We start from the raw sequence: 10,869 nt of genomic DNA on the forward strand, positions 1-10,869 counted from the left end.
CCCCCATGTTTTTCCTGAGTTGGTTCACCTGTGGGTTTTACCCTCCCTCCAAACTGTCCCTCGTGCCCTTCCCCACCCCTTGTTCCAGCTCTTTCCCTGCCTCTCAAGGCAACCCAGCCCCTTGGTTCCCCAACCTTTGGGCAATCCCTGACTGCAACTCCCCTTTGGAATTCCCCTACTCCTGGAAGCCCCACTGGCCCTTGTGACCCATCCTCTCCACCCTCCTACCCCAATTGGCCCCAGACACTTGATGTAATCCCCTCACTCCTCTCCTGAGCATTCCCTATTGGTTCATTGTTTGCATCCACGCCATGACTTGTATGTGTACAAAACCCCTTGGGCAGTACAGCTAGGGGCTTTTCATCCTGTTCTCTTCACCTGGACTAAGCTGTTCCTTGCGGAACCTGAAGACGGGACGCCTCCTCCTTTCTCCTGTGCCTCGTCCCTGTCGTGACTTGTGTCTGGCACTGGAGAGCAAGTGGCACTAAAGGCTCTGCCTCTGGTAAATGCCCATAGCGAGGCAGTTCCCGACTCCTGCCGTAGTGCCGGAGTTGTAAGAGCTAGCCCAGGTTCCAGCACTCACTTCACTAATGTACCGAATGCCCCTTCATCAGTGCCTGCTCTGGTGCTCTGCCAGCTCACACAGCAGAGTGTGATTCACATACTGCAGCCCAGAGTTAGGTTGTTGCAACATTGAAATGGGTGTGGTTGGCAGGATGGCTGGGCATAAATCACTACAGAACTAAAGCAAATGTGTGCACTGTCCCAGGCTGGACTTGAATAGACACAGGAATTGTGGAAAGATGAGGACAAGATAGCAGAGAACAATGGAAACACCAGCTGAAAAGGAGGACATGCTAAAGGAGTTATTTGTGCACATTTGGGGGTATATTTTCCTTGGGTGCAAAGCAAAATCAAAAGCTTCTAAATGCCCAAAAGATGAGAACTGTGTGTGGTAAATAGATATGATTCATGCTGACAAAATTGAAACAGTAATCAGTATTGATAATTAATATTTGGAAATAAAAAAACAGTTAAAGGAGTCATGCCAAGCAAGAAAGGGAGAGGAGGGGTCCACCCCCAACCTTCTCCTGCAGATGTTCAGAACAGGAGGAAGCAAGAGATAACTATGACTAAATTTCGTTGGAAGAGAGGAGAATTTGGTTGGACACCAGGCAAATGTTGATTATATGAGATTCACTGCTTTAATGTTAGAACACAGTATTGGCTTATACTGTAGCAGCTTGGTGCGCATGTGTAATCCAAAAGGTGAACTCCAGGACATGGAGGAAGAGGAGAGGCCTTCCTCAAAGAAGATCCCCAAAGAGTGGTACAACTTACTTAAAGAAGTGTGGAGCATGCGTGGGGAAGGTGATGATGAGGGCAGTGATACAAGTGTGACGAATCGAAAATGGGAGGAGATGGTAATGACATACAGCATAAAAAGGGGAATTTGGGCTTGACACGCTAGTACGTGAGGTGACGGGGGTCCAAAAGCCCTGCACCCCTACCCCACGCATACCCCGCGAGGTTATTTTTGCTTATATGCTATTATCAGAAACAAATTATTCATAATTTAAAGCAAATTATATTGTCAATATTTTGAGTGTATTCAATTGTATATATATTAAGCTACATAATTAAAACTGCTGTCACATTTCATTTTGTTTGGGTTTGTTCTTTCGGTTTTTTTGATTGGATAATTGGGCAAATATAACATGTGGAATGTCCTCCACAGCAGAGTGTCAGACCTCTGGATCCTTTTAAACAATTTTATCAAGGTGGAGCTGTGGCGGCTTCAGCTGGTGCCTCTGGGGGACCTTGAACAAAGAACCCCTGAGCTTTTCTACCCTCCCAGGTGAAGTGTGATAATCTCAGGTCTTCCTGCTGTGTCCGAGTGCCGGGCCACTGGCTGGCACCACAGGTCCCCAGACCCTCTGCTGAGGTATCCCTCTCCTGAGGTATCCCTCTCCTACAGTCAAGTTTAGTCTGTCACATTTGGCTTTTCTCTCTGATCCACCACCAGGACCAAAGATCACATGGTCCTGAGGATGTAAAAATGCCTGTTCCTTCTGGAACATTGCTGTTGTGTGACAGCCGTGCAGGCAGAGCGGGCAGCTGTAGGGATACTGACTCGTTTCCCTGGTGCCAGCCGTGCTGCATACATCGAGCTGCTGGGTGTTGGTGCTCGCTGGGACGCGGCCCGGCCCGGCACCACGGGAGTTAGGAAGGGTCTTGAAGGAATCCCCATGCATTAAAGCACACGATTTAGCCTGGGATTTTAAGTTGTTTCTCAGTTAACCTTGTAAAAGGCCAAAACAAGTCTCCTATGAATTCTGTCCCTGTCAAGTTCAGTTCTGCCCCGAAAGCCCCTCAGCATTCTCAGGGCAGTGGCAGGAGCCGGGTGCTGGCCCGGAGCCCCGCTGGCCGGGGAGAGCACGGCCCAGAGCGAGCCCCTGCTGCCCAGGATGGCCACAGGCCCGGGGGAGCTGGGCGGGCAACGCCAGGGCCCTGTCCAGGGCTCCTGGGGCTCCTCTGGCACCTGTTCCGTCCCCTCGGGCGCTGAGCGGTGCCCGTCCCACGGGGCTGTCTGTGCCCGGCCCCAAAAGAGGCAGGGCCGGGGCTGTGGCCCCTGGGATGGCGGTGCCGCCTGCCCGGCGCTCAGCACCGCCCGTGCCGTGCAGGTGCAGCGTGACCCGGCGGGGCAGCTCCGCCTCGGCGCCTCGCCACCGCCATCCCGGCACGGCGGCTGGCCCTGGGCCGCGGCAGCCCCGAGCCGCACGGGCCCGGGAGGGACTGCCGGAGGTCCCCCTCCCCTGCGTGCCTCAGCAGACACTCCAGCCCCACTGCGTGCAGCAGGAGGGACACAAAGCACCTGCACGCTTACGAGAGTCCACAGCCCTTTCTACATGTGAAATGAGACCCCAGAACCCCGACATGTGCCTCAGGAGAGATCCCAGCACCCTGCACACCTTGGGAGAGATCCCAAACCCTCTGCATGCCTCACACAGGATTCCAAATCCCTTGCATGACTTGAAGTGGACCCCAGTGCCCTCCATGCCTCAGAGGAAACCTAAAATATCCCTGGGTGTGCCACGAGGGACCCCAGCTCCTCATGCACCTTAGGGGGACTCCAAAGCCCCCACGTGCCTTACAGGGAAGTCCAGGCCAGCTGTGCCGAGTGTTTCGACCTGGAAATCAAGCCTGGTTGCACCTGGGTTGTTGTGTCTCTGGGGCTGCTCACCAGCCCTGTCGAACCCCATGGCCACACAGCCCTTCCCTTCCCTTCCCTTCCCTTCCCTTCCCTTCCCTTCCCTTCCCTTCCCTTCCCTTCCCTTCCCTTCCCTTCCCTTCCCTTCCCTTCCCTTCCCTTCCCTTCCCTTCCCTTCCCTTCCCTTCCCTTCCCTTCCCTTCCCTTCCCTTCCCTTCCCTTCCCTTCCCTTCCCTTCCCTTCCTTCTGGCCCTGGCTGAGAGCAGCAGACCCTGTGCAGCACCCTGCATTGGTGATGGCCCATCAATTAGGTCCTATCAAGTGTGTGTTAATTAGGGAGGAGCTTTGTTTTGCCTGCTGACATTGCTGGTCAGGCTGTGTCCCTGGAGATACTCTTGATGGCTTCCCTCTTTTCCTGGGCATGGCACTGGAGGAGGTCTGGGCCCAGATGATCCCACGGAAGGAAATGTCCCTCAGCCCAGGGACGCTCAGCATGGGCTGCCCCATCCCCTCGGGGCCCCACCGCTGGTCACAGTGAAGCCATCTGCAGAATAAATAGACTCCACTGTCGCCCTGGTTTTTAATGTTCTTCTAAGCCTTCTGATGTTTACATTCTTGTAGCAAACTTTCCCAAACACTTTATGTAAATAACTTATTGTTTTGCATTCTTTTCTGCAGAGGAGAAATTTGATGGACTGTTGGTTTGTCCAGTGTCATTGGAGAGGTGGCACTTTCACCCTCCAATCCACTGTCACTTTTGGAAATCTGTAAATGTTGGAGTCAGAAATTCAACTGCCTTCTTTTTTACCTTGGAGAGATGCGTGTCTGCGTTGTTTTATTTCATGTCCTACAGCGGCACTCCACAACCTGATGTAGTTGTGAAGTGGGTATGCGTGTCAGGGCCTGGCACAAGCGAGATGGCTCTCGTGAAAACTTGTGCCCCGAGCCCTGGTCCGAGCCACATCTTTGTTCACAAACATGTTCCATATGCAATACCTTACACAATCTCGTCATGCACATTCAACCCCTGGCCCCGCCTGTCCTCCCCTCACATGGCGATGAGATCCACGGCCTTCTGGGCACGCGTTGTTTCCTGTGGTGGTCACACTGGGGTCTTTGGTGGTCTCTGAGGTCGAAGGCTGTGGTCTTCCTCATGACTGAACTTTTGAACTTTTCTCCTTTGTGCATGCACTGTGGTCCCCTGGTGCTTGTCTGAGTAGGTCTGTTGGCTTGGATCAGCTTGGAGACAGAGGAGCTCCTTAGTCTAGGCTACCTGCATTCCCTGGTCTTCTCCTGGTGTTATGAGTAAAACAGTTATCTGTAGCTATGATATTTTATTAAAAATCCTTTCCTGGGATTTTTCCCCTCATGAGGAGCTGAGGGCCTCAGGAAAGAAATGTAAACAATAACTGTCTGCTGCTGTGGAATGCAACAGGTGCATCTTCCATTGGTTCATGTGGATTGTTTTCACTTGATGACCAATCACAGCCAACTGTGTTGAGCCTGTGAGCGGCCCAAAACCTCCATTTCAACAGCAGCCCCGGCCTGGCTTCTGCCTGCCCACACCGTGGGCATCCACAGCTCCTCCTGGGCATGGAGCTCAGTCAGTGCTGGTGCTGGGTGGGCTTTGCTGCTGCTGCCACCTGGACACTGGGGTGACCGCTTGTCCTGGGTTGCAGTGTAAAGATGTATTCTAATGCCATCCTCAAGAGCTACTGAAACCAGGAGGGGCATTGTTTCTTCCTCATCTCCTGTTAACAGGCCCATCAATGTCTTGCCACATGACTCAGTGATAACTCCCTCCCAGAGCCATTTCTGTTTCATGGCTAATCAAGGACCCACAGCATGAGGCAGAATGATATCAGCCCACTGTGAGATGCTCTGCCCATGGGGGAGGAGCTAAGCATCCCCAGCTGGATATAATCTGGGTTTTGGGACACAACAAGCAGTCTTTCCACTGGATTCCCAGAGGAACCGCCGCCCTTACCTACTGCTTTTCCAGAGGATGAGAGCTACCAGATTGTTTCTACAGGATCACCACTTCCACAAGGCCATTTCAGCTGGACTGCTACCACCACCCTAACTAGCAGGGTGTCAGGCTGTATTCTGACCCTGTCAGTGGTTTTTCTTTTGTATTATTGCATGTATTTTGTTTTTCTTTTTTTCCTTTTCCTAATAAATTGTATTTCTAACTTGGAGTCTCTCACTGGTTTTGCTTTCAAACCACAACACAGATCCTTCTCTTTATTTCAACAGAAGAATGGGCCATTGCCTACTCTGCAAGCGGGGGGGGGGGGGGGGGGGGAGGGCGGGGTGTCACCTTCAGTGCTGCTTAGAGGGCAAGGCCAGGGGGCTCAGGGGCAGAGGAAGGGATGTGTTGGTCTCAGGAGGGGCTGGAAGGTGCTGGGCTGGTCCTGGGGTCTCTAGAGGAACTCGGGTTGGCTGGGATGGGACACATGGAGAGAAAAAAGGGATGAAGGCAGCTTGGGGAGTCCCATGGGGAGAGCAGGTGGCAGTGGGATCTACGGGGCAATAAGAGGCTTCCTCATAGACGGTTGTTCTGGGGTCCTCTTCACAGAACACTTGAGAGGGCTGTCCAGGCCGTTCCTGCTGCTGGAGGAGCTGCTCACGCTGTCTGGTGTGAGGTGCAGCCACCGTCTTCCAACTCCTGTCCCGAGGTGCTCCTGTGGAGAGAGGAGGTGGCTGAGGCCCCAGCTGCCAGTGGCACACGGGGACCCTCGTGCACAGCAGGGCCCAGAGCTGGCAAGGCTCCCCAGCATGGCTGGAGCTGCTGGCACAGCTGGGCCCAGCTGGACAGCTGCCCCTCAAGGCCCCGGCGAGCAGGGCACGGCTCTGGGCTGGGTCCCTGGCCAGGAGCGGGCCCCAGAGAGCCTCTGCCTTTCAAGGGCAACCTCGGCCCTGCTCTTTCTCCTCCCCACCTCCCTCTGCCTCTGCCCTGTGCCCCTGGGGCTGCTCTTGGCCAGGCAGCCTCAGTGGGAGCCAGCACTGGCTGCAGCCCCAGCGGGCCCCCAGGACAAGGCCCAGCAATTGAGAGGCCAATGGAAGCACTGGGCAGCAGCAGAACCCTCAGCAGAGTCATTTGGACAATCATGGACTGGCCACAACTCCACTGCAGTCTCAATAGGAATGTTCCCTGTCCACGTTAGACTTTCAAAAGAAGCTGTTTGTGGGGGAGAGCAACAAAACACTCACTGTTTTCTGTTCCAGGAATACCCGATTCCAAAGCAGCACAACATGAAAACAAGCTCCAAACAAAGCACGCCGGCCAGTAACCCTAGCCAGCAGCCTGTTCCCTGACAGAAACCCCTTCCGAGGCCATCCTGGGCATTGGGAACAGGTCTTGTGGTGCCGGCTGCATCTGTGGGAGCGATGGGGAGCGTGAGCCCGTGCTGTGCTGCACTGCTGAGCTGGCAGCACGGTGGATACGGGCAGGACGTTCTCTGTTTCCCCCAGAGCTGGGGCCTGCAGGCACCTTGCCGGCCCTTGGCACAGGCTGTGCCAGCCAACAAAGCCCAGCAGGCCGGGAGGAGAGCCCGGGGGCAGCGCAGCTGCTTGGGCAGTAGCTGCTGCCAGGGACACGGGCCAAAGCCATCCCTGAGCAGCCACTGCCACCCCTGGCCCTCCCTGCCCCGTGACAGCTCCCCCAGCCCCAGGGGACAGGCTCAGGCCCTGTCAGGACCCAGCGCAGCCCCTGCTCAGTCGGGAGCCAGGGCTGGCTCTGGCCCTGGGCTGGCGGCAGGGCTCCCGCTCGGGGCTGCTCCTGTGCCTTGGGCCTCTGGGCACTCAGGGCCAGCTCCGCAGCAGCTGCAGCGCCAGGACGTTGCTGCACCAGTCCCGTTTCCCCGGGGCTCTGAACCAGCTCCAGAGGCCTGGAAGCCGAGGCGCCTCCAGCTTTGGCTGCTGCCAGGCCGGGCAAGGGCAGGCCCTGGGGGAAGAGCTGCTGCCACACAGCCCCGGCCAGGGCTGAGCCCGGCACAGCAATTACCTGCTGTGCCTGTGCCCGTGTCTGGCATCGCCTTCCTTCCTGCAGCCAGCGCTGCCAGTGAGCCACTGCTTCTCCCTGGGTGTTCCTCCTTCTGCACAGCCTTTTGGTCCATCACTTGAAAAAGGAAAAAAGGGACAACTGGATCAAATGGAAACATTCCCCACTGGGGATGTGTCATCTTCATGAGGCAATGCTTGTCAAAGTCACAGGTAAAGATCAGGAAAAATCCCAGGTAATTGGGGCTGGGCCAGTGCACTCCCTTGAGAAAACAGCTGCATCTCCTGATCTTCTCAGAGACTGGGAAATGGCAGGGGATCTCAGGCCCACAGTACAGTTGGGGCACCCTATCAGCTAAGGCCAAATTCCATCCTGCAGAGGCTGGGCAGAAGCTGCAGCCAGGCCAGACTGGGAAACAGCCCTGCAGGGCGTGAAAGCAGCAGCGGGGCAGCAAGGCTGCCATGGATCCCTTCCCACTGTGCCGGGCACGGCGTGTCCAGGTGTGCAGCCAAAGCCCCCGGCTGCTGAGTCCCAGGGGAAGCATGAGGGAAATGCACCCACCTTGTCCTCCGGGTGCTTCCTTCTGTGTTTGTGTCAGGAATTCATCTGCCTCATGAGACATTTTGGCTGCAGTATCTTGGGTCTTTCCTTTTGGAGGACCTTAAGAGAAAGTAGTTCCATTTCCCAGGAATGCATCCCACAAAAGCAGGGCTCAGCCTGTGGGGTCAGCAGGGACACACTACTCACCCCTGCCATGGGAGCTGGGTTGGGGCCAAGCATCCAGCCCTGGAGCTGGAGAAGTCCTCCCTGCAGACACACCTGTAACTCAACAGCCACAGAAGCTTCTGCCATCTCTGCTGATCTGCACGGGCACCACTGAGCCGCAGCAGCGGTGAGGGGATTGTGCAGGCCGAGGGCACACACGTGCATGGTTCTGTGCTGGCACCTGCAGCGCTGCCTCCCTGGCCCAGCTTTGGGCTCTGAGCTGGCAGCTCTCCCAGGGGAAAGGCCTTGACCTACCCTCAGCATCTCCCAGAGCCTCAGTCCTGGATGTGGGGCCTTCACCGACAGGTTCAGCTGCAAAGAAAGGCAGGACAGAAGAGCTCCTGTGGCACTGCAGGAGATCCTCAGGCTGTCCACAAGGCTCAGCCCCGGAGCACAGCTCTGGGCCCGGCCCGGCCCCTTCCCTCTCTGCTCTTCTCTGTGACTGCACAGAGCACACGGAAGGACACACTGGCATTGCACACGGGAGGAAGATTGAAAGCTAAATGCTCCTTCCTCCCAATGACAGCGATCCTGTGGGATCCCTCAGGGATCCAGAAGGGAGCAGGGCAAGATTTTCAGAATCCTTCAGCCCTTAAATAATGTTAAGGGAAATGGCTTATGAGTGAGCTCTTGTAACATTGACACTGATTATTCTGTCAAGAAAGGCACACGGAGGAATAGCCTCCAGCATCCTCCAGGAATTTCAAGCCATTTCCCAGCAGGGCTTCAAAAAAATCCAAGTCATGATTCCAGTCTAGAAGGGAGCAGAGATCACAATGATCTCAGTGGCATTCTGGGATCCCCTTCTGCCACAGAGAACTGGGCACTGCCAGGGGGTTGGCTAAGGCCGTGGGAGCCAGATGTGAATTGACATGCCCATAGTTGCACAGGGGCCTGGGGAGCTCTGGGCTGGCTCCTGATCACTCTCCACACTCTTTCCCTGCCCTCAGCAACATCCCAGGGAGAGGTGGCTGGAGTAGCCCAGGGCCCCGGGGCTCTCTCCCTCACACACAGAGGAAATCCTCCCTAAAGCACGGGGGCAAACTGCAGCAGGCAATGCCACAGCTATCCCTCCATCCCTCCCTCTGTCCCTCCTGCCCTCCTTCTGCGGCAACAGCTCCCGGATCCCAAGGGCAAACAGCCAGGCCCTCTCAGGACACACTGGAGCCTTGCTCTCCCCCTCTGTCCTTTCCCCACCGTGGGCACCCTGTGCAGTCACTGCCAGGTTTCAGGACATGTCTCCCCCACAGGGACCCCAGCAGGACTGCTCAGGACCCGAGTGCCCTGAGCCTGCTCGGGATAATTCCCCTGGGCTGTGCCGCTCTAGTCCAGGCTGTGCCCGCACTGCCAAGCAGCAGAGAGGGCAGCTCAAGCCTCAGCAGGGCTCAGGCCCAGAGGCACAGCAATTACCTCCTGTGCCTGTGCCTGGCATCGCCTCTCTTCCTTCAGCAGAGGCTGGCACGGAACCACTGCTTCCTCCGGCAAATGCTTCCATCTGCACAGGCTCACAATCCACTCCTGGAGAATGGAAAAGGCAAAGCTGGATCAGGTGGAGTTGTTTCTCATTGGGGAGGTGACATCCTCAGGAGGCAATAATTATTAAAAAAAATTATAAGGATCAGGAAAGGTCCACGGTCTTGGGTCTGGGCCAGAGCACTTCCTCCTCCAAATAGCTGTGTCTCCTGATCTGCTCAGAGACTGGGAAATCGCAGGAGATCTCAGGCCCATGGTGCAGTTTGGGCTCCCTGTCAGCTGATGCCCAATGCCTTCCTACAGAGGCTGGGCAGAAGCTGCAGCCAGGCCAGACTGGGAAACAGCCCTGCAGGGCGTGAAAGCAGCAGCGGGGCAGCGAGGCTGCCATGGATCCCTTCCTGCTGTGCCGGGCACGGCGTGTCCAGATGTGCAGCCAAAGCCCCCGGCTGCTGAGTCCCAGGGGAAGCATGAAGGAATTGCACCCACCGTGTCTTCTCTGCAGCATTTCCTTCAGCATTTGCCACATGATTTCAAATAGGTTCTGGAATTTCTTGTCTGCCATGACTTTGGTCACTTCTGGTGGAGGACCTTAAGAGAAAGTAGTTCCATTTCCCAGGAATGGATCCCACAAAAGCAGGGCTCAGCCTGTGGGGTCAGCAGGGACACACTACTCACCCCTGCCATGGGAGCTGGGCTTAAGTGCAGCATCCAAAGTAGGAGCTGGAGAAGTCCTCCCTGGAGACATATCTGTAACACAACAGCCACAGAAGCTTCTGTCACCTGGTTCCTGCCCGCTTGTCTACAATTCTTCCTTGGTGGCACACTGAGAACATACCTGCAGGAGGCTCCAAGGGCTTCAAAACTTTATTCATCCAAGCTGATGGAGAAGCCTTCCCAGCAACCTCATCTAGAATGGAGCACAGATGAGAACATTTTCCAGGGTGTGCTGGGATCCACTTCTGCCACAGGGAACTGTGTACTGCCAGGGGGCCGGGTAAGGCCATGGGAGCCAGATGTGAATAGACATGGCCAAAGCTGCCCAGGAGCCTGGGGAGCTCTGGGCTGGCTGCTGGCCACTCTCCACACTCTTTCCCTGCCCTCAGCAACATCCCTGGGAGGGACGGCTGAAGCAGCGCAGGGACCTGGGACTCTCTCTTCACATACAAAAGAAATCCTCCCTAAAGCATGGGGGAAAACTGCAGCAGGCAGTGCCACAGCTATCCCTCCATCCCTCCCTCTGTCCCTCCTGCCCTCCTTCTGCGGCGACAGCTCCCAGATCCCAAGGGCAAACAGCCAGGCCCTCTCAGGACACACTGGAGCCTTGCTCTCCCCCTCTGTCCTTTCCCCACCGTGGGCACCCTGTGCAGTCACTCCCAGGTTTCAGGACATGTCTCCCATGGAGGGACCCCAGCAGGAC

General features: G+C 56.0%; 1 long non-coding RNA gene across 1 annotated transcript; it reads right to left on the reverse strand.

Moving 5' to 3' along the window:
- Positions 1 to 9,389: 9,389 nt before the first annotated feature.
- LOC135307455 (uncharacterized) lies at positions 9,390 to 10,361 on the reverse strand. The gene is made up of 4 exons (XR_010368175.1): positions 10,288 to 10,361; positions 10,128 to 10,199; positions 9,939 to 10,040; positions 9,390 to 9,497 (listed from the first exon to the last, which is right to left on the reverse strand). It is a non-coding gene; the product is annotated as an uncharacterized LOC135307455 (long non-coding RNA).
- Positions 10,362 to 10,869: the final 508 nt, after the last annotated feature.

The sequence above is a fragment of the Passer domesticus genome, chromosome 9 (genome assembly GCF_036417665.1).
Source record: "Passer domesticus isolate bPasDom1 chromosome 9, bPasDom1.hap1, whole genome shotgun sequence".
Taxonomy (NCBI): Eukaryota; Metazoa; Chordata; class Aves; order Passeriformes; family Passeridae; genus Passer; species Passer domesticus.